A 22,660-nucleotide genomic window follows, 5' to 3' on the forward strand; every position below is an offset into this window, starting at 1 on the left:
TTAAATAATAAATTCCAGATGTATTAGAAGGAAAAAAAATTAAAATATGTTTATAACCTTGGGATAGGAAAGGCCTTCTTAAACAAGGCATAATATGCTAATGTCATTTGGGAAAAGATTGATGCTTCAAAGTCCATCATAATTTAAAACTCCAGCCTGGTGAAAAACAGCACGACAAAGTTAAAATATAAGTTATGGTCCAGGGAAACATCTGTAATATACGAAACGGCGATGAACACGCACACCATCAATAAGAGAAAGACAAGGCACACCGTAGAGGAGAGCCGGCACCCAGGCAAGTCACCGAAGCTTATGTGGCCAAAGAGTGCGGTGACTAGGAGGGCTGCTAATGGGACTGGAGATGTGTGGAGATCGCCATGGTCTGTATAGCAGGCAGTGGGAGCTGAGGAGATGGCTCAGTGGGTAAAAGGCTTGCTGTCTAGGTGTGAAGACCTGAGTTTGGATCCTCAGGCACACACACAAAAGCAGGATGTGGTAGTGAACACTTAGAACCCTGTGCCGGGGATGGAGACAGGTGGATCCTGAGGGCTCTCTGGCCAGGCAGTCTAGCCAAACCTGTGAGCTCCAGGTTCAGGGAGAGACCCTGACTTGAAAATAGGGTAGAGGAGTCCCCGAGGGATGGCTCTGCAGTTAAAGTATGCTCTGTTAGATGGGAGTTCAGTCCACAGCACCCGTGTTGGGTGGTGACCCACAGTCGCCTGTGACTGTAGTCACACACACTCATGTGAGCATGCTCATATGATACAAATAATGAACAAATATTTATAACAAAGGGTGGAGTGGGTCTGGAGAGAGTTCAATGGTTACAGGTTAAGAGCATTGGCCTCTCTCGCAGAGAACCTGAGTTCAGTTCCCAGCAACCCACACGGTAGCTCAGGACACCTTTAACTCCAGTTCCAGGGGATCAGTTGTCCTTTTCTGGTCTCCACAGACTGCATCCATGTCACACACACACACACACACACAGACACACAGACACAGACAGACAGACAGACACACACACAGACAGACACAGACAGACAGACACACAGATATACACACACAGACAGACAGACACAGACACACAGACACACAGACACAGACAGACAGACAGACAGACAGAGACACACAGAGACACACACACACACACAGACACACACAGAAAGACAGACAGACAGACATACACAGACACACAGACACACACAGACAGACAGAGAGACACAGACAGACAGACAGACACACACAGACAGACACAGACAGACAGACAGACACACAGAGATACACACACAGACAGACAGACACACACAGACACACACACACAGACACACACACAGACACACACACAGACACACACAGAGACACAGAGACACACAGACACACACACACACACAGACACACAGACAGACACACAGACAGACAGACAGACAGACAGACACACACACACACACACACACACACACACACACACACGCTCATGCACGCATGGTACTATGGTCAGAATTACTGTTTACTCTCCAGAAACGAGAAACCGTGCACCGAGATCCTGATCTCTCCACAGTCAGCCAGGAAGGGAGGAAGAACACCTGAGTGATTCTGTCTAAAGGATAAAGCCCTGACAAGGATGGGGTTCTGGTTTCTGTTGCTGTGATAAAACACTTAGTGGCAACTGTGAGGGAGAAAGGGTGTATGCAACCTACAATTTCAAGTCACAGTGCATCACCGAGGGAAGTCAAGGCAGGAACTTGAAGTCTAGACAGCTTGCTATTCCACACAGCATTATCTGGCCAAGGAACTCAGTTCACAGCCAGAGAGAAGTGAGAAGAACCATAAAGGGCTGTTTCTTGTTGCCTGATAGATAGACTTATGCCCAGCTAGCTTTCATACACAGTCCAGAACCACCTGCCAAGGTAGTGTTGCCACCCACAGTGGGCTAGACCCTCCTACATCAATTAACAATCAAGACACTCCCCCACAGATATTCCCACAGGCTGATCTGATGCAGATATTTCCTCAATTGTGAGTTTTTCCCCAGATAATTGTGCCAAATCAACAGTCAAAGCTAACTAGACAGGTGGGAATACCTTCATAAAACAGGCCTACAGGCATGCCTGGTTCCCTCGACCAACAGGGAGGCATCATCTAAGATGAACTGAGCTCCTAGCACCTTGATCTTATACTTCTTACCTTCCAGAATGGTGAGAAATAAATGCTGTTTACAAACCACACAGTTTCCAGTATTTTGTTACAGTAGCTGAGGTGGGTTAAGCCACTTGACAGTTTCATGTTGACCTCTGACCTAGGGAAGTGGTTACCCCTCTAGAGTGGGAGGTGGGTATTAACAGCAACTCACACAAGGCTGAAGTCACTTAGTGGTGGATAATTGTGATCATGGCTGTCAACTTGACTAGATTTAATTAGTAGCTTTGTTCACTGATAGATTGGAAATGCAGCTGGACCATTGTGGGGCGATGGGACTGTGAGAGGTGAAGGCACATCTCATTGGAGGCACGCCTGTACAGGGCACACCTCATCCTTGCCCCCTTTCCTATTACTCTATCTGCGTTTCTGGCCACCATGAGGTGAACAACCTTGTCATATATGCTTGCTGTGGAAGCAACAGATCCAGCCAATCTGGGGTTAAAATGTCGTACACCAGGGACCCAACAAAAAACCCTTTCTCTTTAGGAATGACACTGTTTCTCTAAGGCACTTGTCACAGAACAAGCCTTACCCTCCCACCCCATTTAAATGCTTGATGAGATTTAAAGACAACTCCACAACCCACAAAACAAATTAAGTAAAAATCTCACAAAATGGGCACAATATCAGTTTATAGAAAACCATAAAACACGGATGAAGGAACTCGAAGAAGACTTAAATACACTCTTGACAAGCTGATGTGTTGATTCAACTCAAGGACAATAAACACCCCAGCCTTACTTATGTAGACCCAGACCAGCTAAGCCTCACAGTTATAGGGAAAGACACAGAAACTAAAATAGTCACAACGGTTTTGAAACCAGATTATTTTTTTCACACCTGTAAAACTCCTGTAGCGACCAGACTCTGGAGTGTCATACCAGTGAAAGGACAGACACACAGGTCAGGGGACAGCACCATGCACAGAAATATCTCTAGAAACACATGTGGCTAACAGAATTTTCACAAAGGCCCAAAGACAATCCAGCAGAGAGAAGGACAGGTTTTCAGTAAATGGTACTTGAAGAACTGGCCATCGTCATCCAAAGGACAGACCTTAAACACACCGCGGATCTTACCCAGAAATGAATTCACAAGGGATCATGTGCTTAAAGAAGAAGGGAGACTGACCAACATGGGGGCATATAACTGGGCAAAGTGCTGCGAATAAGTGATTGCTGAGTGTTTGCCCCCAAATAGGACTTCGGCGACATCCCTCTCAGGCTCAGGAAGGTCACAGGTCACAGACAAGGGTTCAAAGGAGGGTGGGAACTGAAGGATGGGGGAATGGGAGCCATGGGATGCAATTTGACCATCGAACACATGACTGTGACTGTCTGCATAGGCCTAGAGAAAGAAATACAGACAGGAAGGAGGAAGGGAGGGAGGGAGGGAGGGAAAGAAGGAGAAAGGGAGGGAGGGGCATGGGAAAGTAGTTGCATGAATGACATCACAACGCATCATATACATATATGATGTTACAATTAAAATTATTTTTATATATAAATAAAGATGGGCAGGGACTAGGAAGATGGCCCTGTGTTAAGGGCACTGGCTACTCTTTCAGAAGGCCTGTGTTTGGTTGCCAGCACCCACATGTTGGCCCACAGTCATCTGCAACTGCAGGTGCAGGATGTCTGATGCCCTCTTCCTGTCTTCATGGGCATTGCATGCACATGGTACACAGAACAGACATACATGCAGGTCCAAAGCCCATAAGCAGGCTTTGGGAAACAGCTGAGCTGTTTCTTATAAAACTGAAAAATCCTATTCACACGTATTTACCCTAGAAAAATGTAAACTGAAGTCACACGGAACCCTGCAAACTCGTATTTGTCCCAAACTGAATCAACCTAAATGTCCGCCAACTGGTGAATTAAAGAACATGGTACATCCATACAATGGAATATTACTCAACAGCAAAAAGAGAAAACGTATTTATACATATAATAACATAGATTTATGATAACTTATAATAACGATCTTCAAGGCAGTCAGCGATTCAAAGAATGAGACTGGTATGGAATGCTTGCATATTAGAGAAGACCACTGATAGAATAGTCTTACAAGGAGAAAACCACAGTGTCCCCAGCACACCAGCAGCCCCAGGGCTGGGATGAGATGCAGGTATATCACAGAGAAGCACTTCCAGCGAGCCATTTCAGAAGGATGGAGCCGTTCTGAATCCAGATTGCTGTGGTGGTTACATGAGCCCCACACAGGCATTAAAATTCATAGCGCTACATGCCAAAGGGAGTCAATTTTCTGGATGCTAATTAAAACAAAAAGCACCCGGGTTTGGATAATAAATTAGAAGGTCACCCTAACTAACCAGGGAGAGGGGGCTGTTTGGTGATTAATATGAAAATCCAAACAAGGACAGGGCAGGAAATTGGGATCATAAATACCTATAACGATCGCCCCCGTTGGCTGACTTGGCCACGTGTGGCTGTAAGCATCTCGTGGCTGATACCCTGCTTGTCTGTGTCTGTGATAACAAACATTGCACTAGAGCCAGGACTGTTGCACACAGGTTCATGTGCTCAGTTCTTCAGTGCAAGATGGTGGTATTTTTCTGGGTGGTTCTGGAAACACTGGGAGCTAGAGGTCTAGCTGGAGAAAGGGCGTCACTGAGGGTGGGGACCTGGGGTTACGTCTCACCCTGGCCAGTTGCTGTCTCTGCTTTCTATCTGCCATGAGTAACCAGCTCTGCTTCACCACACCTTCCTGCCACCATGATGTTCTTCCCCAAGGAATGGGGTCAAGGGTCCTTGGAGGAAACCCTCTGAAACTGTGAGCCAAATGGAAGCTTTCCTTCTTTTAAGTTGTTTTGTCAGGTATTTAGTCAAAGAAATGAAAAGGTAGCTAATACAACACCCATCTCACAGGTAAGGAACTAGAGCTCAGAGACACTGGGAATCATTCAATACCAGAGCAGGGATTCTAGGCAGGGGCTCTTCCACTGAGCCACACCCCCAGCCCCTCACTGGGGGATTCTAGGCAGGGGCTCTACACTGAGCCACACCCCAGCCCCTCACTGGAGGATTCTAGGCAGGGGCTCTACCACGGAGCCATGCCCCAGCCCCTCACTGGAGGATTCTAGGCAGGGGCTCCACCACTGAGCCACACCCCAGCCCCTCACTGGAGGATTCTAGGCAGGGGCTCTACCACTGAGCCACACCCCAGCCCCTCCCTGGGGGTTCTAGGCAGGGGCTCTACCACTGAGCCACACCCCCAGCCCCTCACTGGGGGATTCTAGGCAGGGGCTCTATCTCTGAGTCCCACCCCCAACCTCTCTGGATAGTTCTTATAGCTATGCCCTGAGATGTGTCTCCTAGGTGATTCTGAGTTCAGTCAAACTGATGATCAAGATTGACCACCATTGGCTGGAGAGTTGGCTCAGTGGTTAAGAACTCTTGCTGCTCTTGAAGAGGACCTGGGTTTGGTTCCCAGCACCCACCTGGTGGTTCACCATCTGAAACTCTAGTTCCAGGGAATCTGATTCCTTCTTTTGACCTCTGTGGTCAAAGTGCAGGCAAATACTGACACATGTTAAATGAATATTAACCATTGTAGTAACTCTAACTTAGCAACATAGTAACTTCCTGAAGCTGCCCAGATGTTTCCTGTAGTGGTCACACCTCTTTGCATTTGTACTACAAAATTTTTCTATCTTGTTCGTATGTACATGTTTGTGTATTTGTGTGTGTGTGCATGTGTGCGCATGTTTTATGTGTGTGCTGGGAGGCCTGAGGAAGATGACAGTTACCATGCTTTACCACTATCTGCCTTATTCCCACGAGACAGGATCTTCCACGAGCTTGACACTAACCTGATAGCCAGCAAGCTATATCAATCCCTCATAAACAGTCTTCACATTAGTGTGGTTATAAGTGCAGGTCGCTACACCCTGCTTATTATTAGGATGCTGGGACCCTAAATCAGGATATTATGCGTATACAGCAAATGCTCTGACCCACTGAGCCATTCCTTTAGTCCCACCCCCTGATTCTTTTTATTTATTTATTTATTTATTTATTTATTTATTTATTGAAGCCCAGGCTGATCACAAGTTAACTAGCTGAAGATGGCCTTGAACCTCTGATCCTCCTACCTCCTCATCCCAAGTGTTAATGTAAGGCACGCATCCCCATACTCAAGTTCCTGCAGGATTGCACCCAGGGCTTCCTGTGTGCTAAGCAAGCACTCTACCCACTGAGCCACAGCCAAGGATGTAGGAGAATCTCTCGAGAGCATCACCTGTTAATTAAAAATGCCGACGGCCATTTATCTGAGGCAGGAAATAGGAGGTGGGGCACTGTCAGGGAGAGAGAGGATTCTGAGTAATAGTAAGAGTATAAAGGAGAGGTCTGGGGAAAGACATGTGAGATGGGTGCAGGAGACAGACATAAACCAGCAGGTAGTGAACTTGGGATAGAATAAAAGGGAAGATTCAAGCAAAGTGCAATCGCAAGAAGAAGTGGGCCAGGACTGAAGGAGAGGCAACTAACCAAATGGTATACACAGAATAGTTTAAATGGTTAAAAAAGTTAAGAGATGGTCAGGGAATCAACCAAAGTTTATAGCCAAGGTGTTTATTAATTAATAATTACTCTCAGAGTTGTTGCTGTTGGCAAGTAAGTGACCAGAAAGAAAAAAAATGGATTTTTTTTAAACACAGGAAGAAGTTTCTTTTCACCACAGTCCTCAGTGGAAAGTTAGAGAAGTGAGGCAGCTGTGCAGGAGAGAACTGCCAGGCAAGCAGGCAGGGAGAGCATTGGATCAGAGGTCAGAGGTCAAAGGTTAGAGGTCAGGTGATGAGGGCAGGCTGCTGGGTTTGGGCACGAGCTAAGCCTAAAGCAGTCATTAAGTGCAGGGCGTCTCAATGGCTCGATTTTAATGTGTGTTTTACAAGTGTGCGTGTGTCTGTGACCTCATGTGGAGGTCAGCTCACAGCCTCAGCTGTTGATCTTTTCCTTCCCTTTGTATGAGGTGGCCTACCTTGTCCTTCACAACTGCATGCACCAGGCTAGTTGGCATTGAGCCTTTTGGCGGGGGAGGGGGGTGTGGCTTCCTGTCTCTATCTCCTTTCTTGTGTAGAGACACTGAGATTGAAGACAAGTCTTGCCGTATTTGGGAGCTGGGAAACTGAACTCAGTTCTTTACGTTTGCAGGGCAAGCACTTTATCCACTGAGCCACTGCCTCAGCCTCGCAAAGGTGTGATTTGAAGTTTTTTATATAGACACTGGTCACAGGATGGTGCCAATCCACCATGCCCTCACCTGGCAGGAGGCTGTGTGCCCCTTTGACTCCAGGGTAATTCTAAGCAGGAATCAGAGAGGGCATGAAGGGCATGGATAGGTAATGAGCCTGCTGGTGTCCCAACTCTCCAGTGTAGAACTCTGCTTTTTCAGCAGTGCAGTGGGATAGGTGACTGGACCTGGCCTGTCAAGGCTGCTGCAGCTTCAACTTTCCCTCTGAAACTCCAGCTACATGGATCCTGAGTAAGAGTGGGTTATAGCTGAGAGGGCTGCAGAACCAGCCTAGCTGTGAGGAGGAACACACGGGGGTGCTCAGGGTGGAGCGAGCAAGTTCCAGCCGAAATCTACGAGGGTGGTCTGGGAATCTTTGCATGAAGCTGTCGGTACAAACAAAACTGATCAAGGCTGGTGTTACAGTCGATCGTCACTATTAAAGCATCTAGAAAGACCTACTGACAGCCAAGTTACTATCTTTATTAGGGAGAGTGAAAAACCCCCTTTTCTTACTCAACACAGCATATATAGCCATCATCGAAAAAAAAAAACCACAAGGTATGTCACAAAGCAAGGACAAGCAACCAAACAAAAGCGCACTCTGAAGATAAAGTCGTAGCGGATCCAGATCATCAGGTACTGGATGATCAGGCAGGGGTTAAAATAATTGACTAGTGTGGACAGCATGGGGTGGAAGATAAGCAAGCAGGATCAGTGCGTAAGGTTAACAGAAAATGGAAATGCAAAGAGGCTTGAAGCTGGTCCTTGCTACTTTGTGGGTTCTTCTTCTTCCCACCCTTTATTCCCCCCATCCCCACCCCCACCATTAGACAGGAGAGAAAGGATAGAGGAGGGAGAGATACAGATCCTTGAACCCAATTTATTTATTCTTCTTTCATCTTTGAGCACAACTACTGACCAGCCACAACCAACTCCACCTCTCGGGGCCCTAGCATTTGTAGACCCTCTAAAATGTTCTCAGAATTCCAAACGTCCCCCAGTCACAGAAACGATCTGCAGCTGGCAAAGCCACGCCTCTGCTAGAGCATGAGGCAAATCATAGCTGCTGGGAAGCAGCCCCACCCCCATCCCCAGGACTAAAGGAAAATACATTCTGATAATATTTCTGTTTTGTTTTTAAAAGAAACTAAAATTCCAGAATTCTCAAAACTTGTAACTATAGAGGTTGTACGAGAAACTAGAAACAAAAGAACTGCAGAGCCATGAGTTTGAAGTTAACCTTGGCTACACGGTGAGTTCAAGCCAACTTGGGCTAAAAGAGTTGAGATTCTGCTTTATAGTAAATAAACAAACAAGCAAACAAGACCCACAGATGCCTCAGATAAGCTTTTGTGCCTAAGAAATGGAAGAGGGGTGGAAAAATAGTCACTTCCACCTGCTGGCCTAAAGAAAGCTCATCCTGCTCCCATCTTGGTCCTCTTGAGTCATTTGCTTCATTTGCTGGCACCAGAGTGGGTTCTTCTGGTTAGAAAAGGAGCTACCTACACACAGGTAAATAAATAAATGCTAAAAAAAAATTCCACATTTAAAAAACTACAGAAATGGGTGTGATGATTCATGGCTATAATCTCAGGATTTGGGAAGGTAAGGCAAGACAATTATGGGCTCAAGGCAGAACTTATCTACTTAGGAAGACCTTCTCTCAAAAGGGCTCTTGATAAAGGTTAATAGTAAAGCACCTGCCTAGAATCCCCCAGGGAGGGGCTGGGGCGTGGCTCAGTTGTAGAGCCCCTGCCTAGAATCCCCCAGTGAGGGGCTGGGGGCGTGGTTCAGTGGTAGAGCCCCTGCCTAGAATCCCCCAGTGAGGGGCTGGGGCGTGGCTCAGTTGTAGAGCCCCTGCCTAGAATCCCCCAGTGAGGGGCTGGAAGTGTGGCTCAGTGGTAGAGCCCCTGCCTAGAATTCCTCAGTGAGGGGCTGGGAGTGTGGCTCAATGATAGAACACCTCTATGTGCAAGGCACTGGATTCAATGCCCAATACTACAAATAAAAAAATTTTAAAAAATTATAGACAGATTTGCAAATTAAGCAAGAAGGAGTGACCCACAAGCCCCAGTGTCCACAAATCTTGCCCTCAATGATCTCCTGAGCTCTCAGGTCATTAGGTTAAGGCCAATGGCGAGCAGGTCTGTGGTTCAGGGATCAGAGGAGCTCCTAGTTTTCTCCCAGCTTAGCGCTTTCCTTATTTCTGTTTTTTTTTTCCCCTCTCCTCAGACTCAATCATACATCATTTACTCTCGACCTGCTTCAGGCTATGCTATTTATATTGAGGGGAACAGCACTTTTGGCTTGTCAACTCTCTCTGTGGGAGCTAGGGTTGTCTATATGCGCACACAGAGCACCTCACAAACTTGTCAAAATGAAAATCTGAATCCAACAGGCTCAGGGTAGGGCCTGAGAGTGCCTTTCTGACAGCCCTAGGTACAGGGGGAAGCTACTGTCCCAGGGATAGTGCTGTGTAGCCAAATGTGAGGCAGCTTTTGGGGCCTGATGCAAGCATTCGGTATCTCGATTGAGATTGTGGCTACATACCTAAAGACATTCATGAAAACCCGCTGAATGTGCACTTAAATGAGTGTGCTTTATCGTCTATAACTTATACCGTACATTAGCTCCATTTGCCATTGATGTGGTAAAACATCTAACAAAAGCAACATATGCAAGGCAGGGTGTAATGGTTTTTACAGTCACCTTGACACAGTGTGGGTTCACCTGGGAAGAGTCTCACTGAGGGACTTAGACCATGTCTGTGGGGATCTTTTCGATTGTTAATTGATGTGGGGCCACCCAGCCCGCCATGGGTGGCACCATTCCCTAGGCAGAGGATCTTGCTCTGTCCACGTGTAGAGATGCAGCTGAGAAGTGAGCACACGTGCATTTACTTTCTGCTCTTGACTATGGACATGATGTCACCAGCTGCCTCAAGTTCCTGCCTTGACTTCCCTGTAACTGCAAACTAAAACCTGGAACTGGGATTTAGAATAAAGCTTTTGTGGGGCAGGGTATTTTATCACAGTAATAAAAATGAATCTAAAATAAAGAATTTTAGATTACAATTTGAGAATGTTGTCCACGCTGGTGAGGAAATCTGGGTGGCAGGTGTGTGAAGTGACTGGTTACATTGCACGAGTAGTCATTCTTGACTGAACATGGAGCTGAACATGGGAGCTGGGCTTGCCTTCTCCTTTTTAATACTTGGGTCATGCGTAACTAAAATATACTACTGTGTTAGGAACCATCATCTTATAATGTTATTTTTCAGTTTACTGTGTTCTGTTCTTGCTTCAGTGTCTCTCAGGACTGTATGCACCATTTACGACAATGACAGAACCACACGCTCAGGAGCTGTATGGCATGTGTGTGTGTGTGTGTGTGTGTGTGTGTGTGTGTGTGTGCGCGCGCGTGCATGTTGCACTTCCATGCAAACTTTCCTGGAGTAACAATAGAACTCTGCCTGGCCTGTGTCCAGTTAAACGAGGGCTTGTCTCTTGCCTTGAGGCCCCATCTGTTCTTCTCGCTGCTGTCCGTGATCTCTGTAACCTGTCCACCCATCCTGGCTTGCAGCCCTTGTTCTGATGCCCCGGTGGCTTGGCTTTGCCTGTAGGATGGCATCTGCCCTCCTTGGCACTGCATCCCAAGCTTGTGGTGTCTTCCCATGCCATCTCATGTCCTCACATCTTTTAGTTTTTAAAAACCACTCAACACTAGCTCTCTCTCTCTCTCTCTCTCTCTCTCTCTCTCCCTCTCTCCCTCTCCCCCCCCCTCTCTCTCTCTGTGTGCAGTTGGCTATGCATGCATGCAGAGGCTGAAGGAGGACATCAAGTGTCTATCACCCTTCATCTTATTCCTTTGAATAGATTCCCAGAATAGACTGGGTCTCTCTCTGAGCCTGCAGCTATGCTGGCAACCTGCACGACACAGCAATCCTCCTGTCTCCACTCCATTGTGCTAGGTTATAGACATGCACAGCCATACCTAACTTTTTACATAGATGCTGGGCTTTCCAACTCAGGTTCTCACACTTAACACAGCAGTCCCTCTTACTCACTAAGCTCACTCCCCATGTCCACTTTGTTTTTAACTGAACTGGAGCTAACACATGAGGCTGGACTTGCTGACCACTGAGCCCTAGGGATGCACTTGTCTCCAAATCCCTGACACTGAGATTGCAAAAGTGCTGAGAATGCAAAAGTGCACTGCCTTGCTTTTTTTTTTTTTCTTTTTAACATGGGTTGTGGGGATGGAGCTCAGGGCCTCATGCTGAGCCACCCTTGGCCCTGTCATAGCCTTGGAAAGGCCATTCTCCCCACTCATCACGCAAAACATCCACTCCCACTATCATGTCAGCTTCTCTCAGCTGCAGGAGGTCTTCTAGGGCCTTCTGGTCAACCTACTCCCTAGCTCATCCTTCGAAGCAACTGTATTATCATGCACCTGACTGTTACACATCTGTCTCAATAGATATAGTGTCCTTTCTGCTGCTGTGGTGAGACATTTGACCCAGGGCCACTTAAGGGAGGAAAGGGCTTATGTGGCACACACTTCCTCATCACAGTCCATCACCGAGGGAATTCAAGAAGGAGGTTGAGACAGAAACTAGGGATGAATGTACTTGCTGGCTTGTTCACTAACTACCTCACTTAGCCAAGGACCACTTGCCCAGGGATGGCCATGGCCACAGTGGGTGAGGTCCTCCTGCATTAATTAGCAATCAGAGAAAACCCTTACAGACATGTCTACAGACCAGCCTGATAGAGATAATACTTGAAACCTTTTCTAGATGATTCTAAGCGGTGTTAAGTGCTAACCATGACACCAGATGATACTTAGTGGTACCATCTTTCCCTCATTGATATACTTCTTAGAGATAAGATCTCATGTCACAGAGTAGGGTCATGATCTCTAGAGTTGACCTCTTACTCACCAGGTAACCAATGATGATCTATTTTCCTGATGCTATGACTACAGGTATGTGCCACTGTACCTGATTTATTCAATGTTTGGGATGGAACCCGGGACTTCCTGCATGCTAACCAAGTGTTCCATCCACTGAGCCACATTTCTACCTGTCTCTGTCTGACTTCTTAGTACATATTAGAGTGTCTGTACATGGTGATCCATAGTTGTGTGTGTTAAATTCATGTGTTATATGTGTTTATATGCATGGTTATATATGTATGTGTGTGTGTATGTTACATGCATATGTTATGTATATGTGTATTGTGCATATGTTGTGTTATATGTGCATGTATGTGTACATGTATGTGTGTTCTGTGTGTGTATGTATATTGTATGTATATGTTGTATGTGTGTTGTGTGAGTATGTGCATGCACATGTGTGTCTTAGTGTACCATGCTGCTCATGAACAGAAAACCATGGACTGGCTCATGTACAATGAACAAGATGGCTTTCCGTTTTAGAGCTGGGAAGTCTAAGGTCAAGGGGCCACATTTGGTGAGGGTCTACTTACTGCTTATCCCACAGTGAAAGAGCAAAAGATGTTATATAAGAGAGCAAGAAGGGAGAGAAGGGGTGGGCTCATCTTTCTGTCAGATGCCCACTCTAGAGACCATGACTCAATTCTGTGACACCAGCATTAATCTGGAGCTCTCAGGACCTGCCTACTTCCTCTCCTTCTCCCTCTCTCTCTCTCCCTCTCCCTCTTCTCTCTGGCTCTGCCTCTTCTTTCTCCTCCTCTTCTTCCTCTCCAAGACAGGGTCTATTCTAGCCTAGGTTAGCCTCACACTTACTGTGTACCTTAAACTCCAGATCCTTCCACTCCACTTCCTGAGATCAGGGGATTATAGGTAGAGGTCAACACCTTCCCTTCATAGATAAGAATTGAAGTGCAGGTCAGTGATCTGTCTGAGGTTACAGGGCAGGGGCATGCTCATCACAAGGGTTACTTAGTGGATGGCACCAGGTTTTAAACTGCCCGGGAGTGGACCAATCATGGGAGAAAGTGGCAGGCAGCGCTCAAGCTCCTGCAGCATTCAACTGTTCTAACATTTATTGGCCTGTGCTTGCAGTGTGCTTGTGCTAACATGTAGGGACCCGTGGTGCATGTGTGGAAGTCAGAGGACGACTCTCAGGGGTCTGTTCATTCCTTTTACCATGTAGGACCCAGGGATGTGCATCCTCTCTGTCGAGCCATCTCACTGGACCAGCAATTATTTTATTTACATGTGTGCATGTGTGTGTGTGATGTATGTACTATGGATATACATGTATTTGTGTGTGTGTGTGGAAGCCAGAGAACAACCTGATGGTTTGGGGCTCCCTGCTTTGGCTAGGGATCTGTCTATCTCCATGCCCCCAATGTTATATTAAAAGTGTTACTATAGTCAGCCGCCTCCTCCTGTTGCTCCTTCACTTCTCCTTCTTTCTCCTCCTGTTCCTCCTCCTCTCCTCCTTCCTCCTCCTCCTGTTCCTCCTCCTTCTCTTCTTCAGATGCTGACTCTATGACTACAGTTAAGGTCTTAACTGATGGAGCCATCTTTCCAACATCTTCCCAGAAGGAGCTTTGAGTTAGGCAATGTCACTGACTGTGTAGGTGACTACACCCCTCTGCCAGAACAGTCCCCTGGGAAGGGGCTGCACCTCTAAGACACCACCTTCAACAGCCTCTAGACTCTTCACTACAGCTTAGATTTTCAGATTTTAGAGAAAACTCAGTGTTTCCAGCAGAAGCTCAAGGCTTCATCATTCATCTGCTGCTAAAGAAAAGGAAAAGAGAAAATCAAACTGGGGGGGGGGAGGTCCACACTTTTGTGCCTTGGAAAATTCTTAATGTATATCATTTCGCATCACAACAAGCACTGCTTGCCACAGAGGCTGCCCAAAATAAAAGGCAAAAGAAGAGATGATTACCATAAAATACACATGCTAATAAATAGGAGCCCAGACGGCCCAGTACACACCGCAGGCAGGAAGAAACACCTCAAGGCTTTGCTTAAACCAAATAATGGAGGAGCAGACAGTTCTCTAGAATTGCCGGGAGACACTAATACATACAATCCACAAGCTCTCTACGGAATGGTGGAAGATAGCATAAGACATTATCAGCATTCAAGATGAAGGAAAGGGTGCTTATAGATTTGGGGAGGATGTGTTTGTCAGGTGACAAAGATAGATGTGTCTAGATATTTGCACTGGGTTCCCCAGATCGGTGGGTGTGAGCCCACTGATTCACAGGAGCGTCCTGACACAGCTGCTATGGTGGCAGAGTGCTCCTAACTACCCAACCAGGGAACCCAATCACTTTAGAGAGCTGTGTAGGAAAGATGGACCCATAAGGGAAATCAAGATGGATTTGGGGAGGATGCTTTGCCCACCTGCTCGGGCAGCAGCATCAGTGTGGAAGGCAGTTGTAGCAGGAGCTCTGAAGGTCCCATTATGTAAGAAGGTACTCTGGACTTGCACCTGGCCAAGTTGGTAAAGATGCTGAGCTGTGACCCAAGGAGATGGCTCAGTTGGTAAAGGGTTCATAGCACAAGCACAAGGACTTGAGTTCAATCCCGGAACCCATGAGGAAAGGCTGGGTGTTGTGGTACACTTGTGCAATTCCAGCACTGGAGAGTTGGATATGGGCAGCTTCTTGGAGCTTGGTGGCCAGTCAGCCTTGCCACATTGGTTAACTCCAGGTCTCAGTGAGAGACTCTTGTCTCAAATACAGTGCGAGGACCAGCGAGATGCCTCTGAGAACAGAGGGGCTTGCTGCCAAACCTGATGACCTGAGTTTGTCTCCTGAGACCTATGTGGTTGAAAGAGAGAATTAACTCCTTGCAAATTATCCTCTGACCTCCATACACATCTGTGACATGTGTGTCCACAATAACTGCAGAAGAAGAAGAAGAAGAAGAAGAAGAAGAAGAAGAAGAAGAAGAAGAAGAGGAGGAGGAGGAGGAGGAGGAGGAGGAGGAGGAGGAGGAGGAGGAGGAGGAGGAGGAGGAGAGAAGAGAAGAGAAGAGAAGAGAAGAGAAGAGAAAAGAAAAGAAAAGAAAAGAAAAGAAAAGAAAAGAAAAGAAAAGAAAAGAATAATCCTGGAAATAAACCTCTGGTTGCCACATGCATGTACACACATATGTATAAACCCACACATATATAAACACACACACACACACACACACACACACACACACACGCGTGCGCGTGCGTACACACACACTATTAAAGATAGATTCTGGTTTGTCGAAGGAACACAGCCTGTATCCAACCTCTGTATTTAGTCCATTTCTCACTGGCTCCAGGGAAGTCAAATGGTCCTATCTTACAGAGGAAGATGCTCAAGGTCAGAGCCAAGGCTGGTGCAAAGGAACCTGCGACTGATGATAGGATATGTATCCAGAGAGGTCAATTAATAAAAATCAACCTTCACTTTACAGAAGCCTCTGTTGTTCCCATCCCATCCTTCACACACTTAGCTCGTAAGCGCCTCTGGGCAATTCTGTGGAACAGGAAGCCAAAGATTATTAATCTTCATCATGTTTCATGAAGAAACAAAATTTTAGGGGCAGTGAAGTGATTTGTTCAAAGTCGCAAGGTCACCATGGAGTTTTATAGAAGGTAGAGAAGAAGAAAGAAGAGGGCCGAGGCTACCCTTTGCAGCTTCCTGCCCACAGCAGACATCAGCAATCGATCCCAGAACTCTCTACCACTGAGTTGGGATTCTCTGTGAAGTGCTCCTGGAAGTCATTACTAGTTGACTGGAATTGTCCTGCAAAACAAAATCCCTTCAGCTTCTAATTCCATCTGCTCTTCTCTGACTAATGGAAAGACAGAGTCTCTGTGGAATGATGGAACTTGTCCAAGACGGCCCTGTGGCTCAGTGATGCAAAATCTAAGTCAAAGCATATCCCTCTTAAACGAGCTTCTTATAGTGTTTATTTAAGATGGAGTTTTAAAAAGTTTCAGTGTGTGTGTGCGCGTGTGCACGCGCTCATGTGTGTGCGCACACATGCATGTTAGCCAGTGTCTTCCTCTATTATTCTGTGCCTTCATGCCTTGAGAGAGCGTTTCACTGAGCTGGAAGCTCACTGTTTTAACTAAGCTGGTCAATGAAACCTTTCCCCAGAACCAACTACTCAACTCCATGCAAAAACTAAAAACAAAACAAAAAACAAAACCCAAAGTTGCTGCTTCCTCTTCAAAGGCTTTAGTGAATCACAAAATCCTTTCTGGAAGCAACAAGCGAATTATCAATGTCAATAGAATACAGTTTTACTTCATATTTGTAATAATGTCCCAAGTCTCCGGGGCTGCTGATCCAGGGCTTCTGTTTTCACCTGACAGTAAATAAATGCTGTTGGTGTGATGGTTCACCAGGTCAAGGCACTTGCAACCAAGCCTAATGACCCGGCTCCTATCTATCTGGGGTCCACATGGTGAAAGAAGAAAGCTGATTCCCACAAGCTGTCTTCTGACCACCGCACCTGACCTGTGTCACATGTGTCCCCCCCCCCCCCCAAAAAAAAAACCAGAGAAAAGAGAGACCTATTGGGTAGTCTCCTGTGTGAAGGCACACACCTTTAGTCTTAGCACTTGGGAGGCAGAAGCAGGCAGATCTCTGAAAGTTCCAGGACAGCCAGGGGTACACAGAGGGAAAAAAATCCCAGAAAGAAAGAAAGGAGAAGAAAAGAAAGAAAAGAGAGAGACCCTAAGATCCTGTCGCTGTGAAGCCAGCCACCAGGAGAAACACCCTGAGCACAGGTGGCCATCCTGCCCCCTAACCCATGCTCTCCACTTTGAGAAAGACAGAAGACACCACATCTGTGTTCACCATGGGTCCCAACACCAGCAAGCATCAGATGAAACAGGCCATGTAGACGCTCTGTGAAGCTGAGAGCTCACATTCTGATTCAAAAGTTGGAGGCAAGAGAGACCTTCTGGGCCTAGTGTGGGCTTTTGAAATCTCAAAAGAGACACACCTTCTCTAACAAGGCCATACCTCCTAAGCCTTCCCAAACAGCTCATCAACTGGGGACGAAGAAGGCAAATATAGGAGCCTAGGGGAACCATGCTCATTCAAACAGTCACTGGAGGAGAAGGAGGAGGAGGAGGAGGAGGAGGAGGAGGAGGAGGAGGAGGAGAAACCTACTGATTCCGAGTAGGATGCTCTGGACGTTGCTAGCAAAATTGGACTTAACACCACGGAGTCCAGCTGTCTGACTTAAGTACACTTTTTTTTTCTTGTTTTCAGTACTGAGAATTAGGACTAGAGGCTCAGGCAGACTAGGCAAACATTCTACCATAGAGCTGCATTTCCAGCCCAGTACACAGCTTTCACCACGTAGAAATGCTTACCCGTGGTAGAATGAGGTAGAAAATGACAGTGCGCTGTCTCAGCCACACCCACGGAGGAGTTCCCAGGCCTGCTAGAGTAAAGGAGGTGGGAGACCCAGAGGATCCTGTATGGTTGCATTTGTGAGATGGTTCAGGCAGGCTAACCAAGGATTAGGGAACTTAGGGTAGAGCCTGCCTTGGGGCTGGCTACTGGGAGGGCTTGGGAGAGACACCCTGGAGGTCTATGAATGACCCATGCCTAGATCTGATTGGCTCTACGTGTATACAGGAAATCTCTCTCGTCCTAGATTCTCTTCTAGCTGCACGAAATCACTGTGTGGAAATGACATGAAAATAGAAGTGAAACTCTACCTAGGGGAACGGGGTGGGGGAGGGGAGAGGCTGGGGAATAAGATAGAGGAGGGGAAAGGCAGGGAACAAGGTGGGGGAGGGGAGAGGTGGGGAGCAGGGTGGGGAGGGGAGAGGCTGGGGAGGGTGACAGGGAATTGTCCCATACAGTCCAGTCCAAGACAACCAAGCTGACACATCAAGCTGTACGGGTAAGACTGAAGCTAACAGTGTATGTTCAAATCCACAGTGCCCGCATAATAGTGGGGTGTGGTCACATGCTTGTCTGGAGACAGTTTGCTTGCTTGGGCTTGCCACCTGCTGGCCTGGCTGCAGGTTTCATGAGAAGAAGGTGCACAGTGATGGAGCAGGACCTTGGAGTCCTCTTCTAGCATCACACATATGTTCACACTTGCACATACATGTGCACATACACTCACACATATACCACAATACTACAAGAAAAGAAATGTTGCCAGGTGTGGCATGGTGGCACATGCCTTTAGTCCCACCAAGAGGCAGATGCAGGAGTTTGAGACCAGCCTAGTCTACAAAGCAAGTTCCAGGCTAGCCAGGACTATACAGTGAGATGCTCTTTCAAAATAGAAAAATGAAGTGGGGGCTAGCAAGATGGATCAGTGGTTAAAAACACTGGCAGAGGGTTCAATTCCCAGCACCCACCTGGTTGTTCAGAGCCATCTGTAATTCCAGTCCCAGGGGATCCAGTGACCTCTGTGGGCACCAGGTATGCACGCAGTGCACAGACATACATGCAGGCAAAACACCCATATATGTAAATACTAATCACAAATGAAGTAAGATAAAGTTTTCCTTCACTGATGGGCACTAGTTTTAACTGACGACAGAGGCCACAGCTGGGGTTGCTCACACTGCCCTCATGGTAGGACAGAGTTGAAATGGATACTCAGCTCTGAAGGAAATGCCCTTTTGTTTTGGTGAGTTGGAATCTCCCCAAAAGCTAGAATTCAACTCACAGCTTTATAAAAGGTTTCAGATAAGGGTTGGGGGTAGGAGTGGTGTGTCTCTGTCAACCATGCAAGCATGAAGACCAGAGTTCAAATTCCAGTACAGATATAAAAGGAGGCTTGGGGGGTGCATGCGAGACGGGAGGATCCCAGGGCTTCACCGGCCAGCCAATGTAGCCTAATCAGCAAGCCAAAGGTCACCACCTATTCATTGAGCATCTGAGAGTCCTGGAATGCCTCTATGCTAATGGAGCCTCCCAGTGCCTTAGCCTTCAGCCAATGAACTTGCCCACCCTGGATATTCCCACACTCTTCCCCCAAATCATCTAACCCTTGATTCACCCCCAATAAAGTAGATCTGTCTCCCTGCAGCTGCTCCTGGAGTGTCCTCATCTCTGTTGTACTCATGGGCCTTCCGAACCCCTGTGTGTTGTTGACACTGCTTCCTTTGTCCTCCTGGGCTGGTGACCAATGACCCTGCAGAGAAGGGAGACTCACAAGTGCTGGCAGGTTAAGAAAGCCTGCCACAGCCCTCAGCTTTCCAGTGAATGCTAGGGATCCTGACTTAGGTCCTTGTGTCTGTGCAGCAAGCGCTTCACCCACTGAGACAGCCCCCTCCTAACCCTCTTACCCCTAGCAAGGTGTGGCTGTGCAGCCCAGGTTGGTCTTGAACTTTCTTTCCAACAGTGCCCCAACATTATGGCTGGGTATCTTCTCTTCCTCTCTTTTCCATCAGACTGGTTTGAATGTTTCTAGTCCAGCAGCTAAAACTAGTATCCCCTCCAATATTTCTGCACACACACACACATGTGTGTGTGTGTGTGTGTGTGTGTGTGTGTGTGTGTGTGTGTGTGTATGTATGAGTATGTCTGTGTGTGGATTCATTGTGAACATGTTTTCATGGCTCTGCTCATTTTCTGTTTATTTGTGTCTGTTAGCACTTTCCCCATGAACTCTCTTATTCTGGAGTAGGTGGGGTTCCTCCCAGGTCTATCCTGTGCCACCCACACACCCATTCAGTCTGTGGCCTAGAGTTGAGTCACTTTGAAAGGGACCGTCTAGCTCATACACCCTGAAATATTTTTTGTTTGGCTCTTTCAGGATGAAGTTAGCAGATTCCAGTAGCTAATTGATTTATGAGTGCTCTTCATATATGAAGGAAAGGACTCTTTGTCCTATCTACTGTTTTACACTTAGCTTTGTTTTGCCTACTATCTTAATAATAATAAAACAAAAGGAAAAGTTCAAAGCAGATGTCCCAGAGCATGGTGACACATTTGCTTTACATGAAAGTATTGCTTTTATTTTAGGATGACACTCTCATGGTTTTTCTGATGTTTAATTTTAGACAGACAGGATCTCCCTAAGCTGCCCAGATTGGTTGAGCACACTCTGTAGCCCTGGTTGGACTTGAACTTTCCATTCCCCTTTTCTACCCCATTCTACCTCAGTCTTCTAAGTAGTTGGGGTGACAGGCTTGCATTACCATGTCCATTTAGGGAGCAGTGTGTGTGTGTATGTATGTAACTATGTATGCGTGAGTATGAGTGTGTGTGTGTATGTGTGTGAGTATGTATGTGTGAGTGTATGTATATGTGTTGAGAGAGTGTGTGTAAGTATGTGTATGAGGGTTTGTGTGAGTTTGTGTGTGTGTGTGAGTGTGTGTGTATGCATATGTAACTGTGCATATGTGAGTGTGTGTGTAGTGTGTGAGTATGTGAGTATGTATGTATGTGTGAGTGTGTGTATGCATAGAGAGTGTATGTAAGTATGTGTGTGAGTGTTTGTGTGTGTGTAAGAATGTGTGTGTTTGTGTGTGTGTAAGTATGTGTGTGTTTGTGTGTGTGTAAGTATGTGTGTGTGAGTATGTGTGAGTATGTGTGTGAGTGTGTGTGAGTATGTGTGTGTGAGTATGTGTGTGTGTTTGTGTGTGTGTGAGTGTGTGTGAGTATGTGTGTATGTTTGTGTGTGTGTGGTGATTTGCTTTGTTTAAGTTTCCATGGGAGCCAGAATAGTCCTGAGCGTTAAGTATGTGTGTGTGTGAGTGTGTGTGAGTATGTGTGTGTGTGTGTGAGTATGTGTGTGTGTTTGTGTGTGTGTGTGAGTGTGTGTGAGTATGTGTGTGTGTTTGTGTGTGTGTGGTGATTTGCTTTGTTTAAGTTTCCATGGGAGCCAGAACACAGTCCTGGGCGTTATTAGGAATAGTGCTGTTTACCTGGATAGGGTCTCTCATTAGCCTATAGCTCATCAATTAAACTAGACAGGATAGCCTACACCCCAGGGATCCTCCTGTCTCTGCATCCCAGGCTCTGAGATGAAAACTGCATGCCAACATGCCCGATTGTTACATAAATACTAGGGATTGAACTCTGGTCCTCACGCTTGCTAAGCAAACGCTTTGTTAAGCCGTCTCCTCAGGTTGGTAGGGTAATTTTTTGTTTCAAGATTTGTTTGTTTGTTTCTTCTTATGTTTTGACAGGGCCCTGGCTGTCTCGGAGCTAGCTCCAGGCTGGCCCCAAACTCAGGGATCTACCTGCCTCTGCTGCTAAGTGCTGGGACTAAACACACACTTTAGTTTTATTTTATGAATGCTTCACTCACATGTATGTGTCTGTACCATGTGTGTGCCCAGTGCCCCAGAGATCAGAGAACGCGTCAGATGTCTTAGTGCTGGAATTGGAGACAGTCGTGAGCCACCATGTGGGTGCTGAGAATTGAACCCAGGTCCTGTCAAGAGCAACGAGCCTTCACCCACTGAGCTTTCTCCCTGGCTTCCCGGATGGAATTGTTTTATAGTTCACTTTCCTGTGGTCCCACAACTCACTGGGAGCCACGCTGGGACAGTAGCCTTGTCATCTGGCTCCAAGTCTGTAGGTTTTCTCGTAAAGCACCTTGCTTCCTAACCATGAGGTCAATACTAGAGGAGGCAGTGCCCAGAGAGAGCCAGAGTTCTGGCAGGTGCTGGCTTCATTCCCTCTAGGTGTGAGTGGGACGCGGAGCAGAGCCCGAGGGTGGGGTTGACCCTCACTCCAATGTCTGCGTATTCCTCAGTAAGACAGGGGCAGGAGGGAGATTGGTATTCTAACACACAATGCCTATGGGGGAGGGGTTGAAATGAAGCTTGCATGCCCTTCTCCTCTCGCTCAACCTGTCAGGGGCATTATCTAGTTAGGAATGGATGTGTGGGCCACAGTATTACCGCGGAGCAGATGTACTAGTGATAGGATGAGGAGCCAAAGGCGGAAAGAGGGAGCAATTGCCAGGCAGCCGGACCTGGTGGTGAGCCTTTATTACTCCTGGCGTTGGGCCACGGCCACCCATTACACAAATCTGAGAGTGGCCGTTATAATCTTTGAGCCCTTGAGCAAATCATTGCCTGAAAGGTTACCTTCCTGAAAACAGTCACCCCATTAAACCACTGGGCCAGACAGCAGGGTCCTTAGAGGAAGGTGTGGGGATGTGTGTTCTTTATAGGTGTTTCGTGACAACTATGCTCTTCCCATGTGGCTTGGTGAGGTAAAGAGGACAAAACCTGGTGATCTGTTCCTTATAATTTTTCTTTGGGGCCAGG

General features: G+C 46.9%; 1 protein-coding gene across 1 annotated transcript in view; it reads right to left on the reverse strand.

Annotated features, from left to right (window-relative positions):
* Positions 1-22,660, reverse strand: part of Card11 (caspase recruitment domain family, member 11) — a 127,598-nt gene that overhangs the window by 101,473 nt on the left and 3,465 nt on the right. The window lies entirely within an intron of this gene.

The sequence above is a fragment of the Mus musculus genome, chromosome 5 (genome assembly GCF_000001635.26).
Source record: "Mus musculus strain C57BL/6J chromosome 5, GRCm38.p6 C57BL/6J".
NCBI classification, from domain to species: domain Eukaryota; kingdom Metazoa; phylum Chordata; class Mammalia; order Rodentia; family Muridae; genus Mus; species Mus musculus.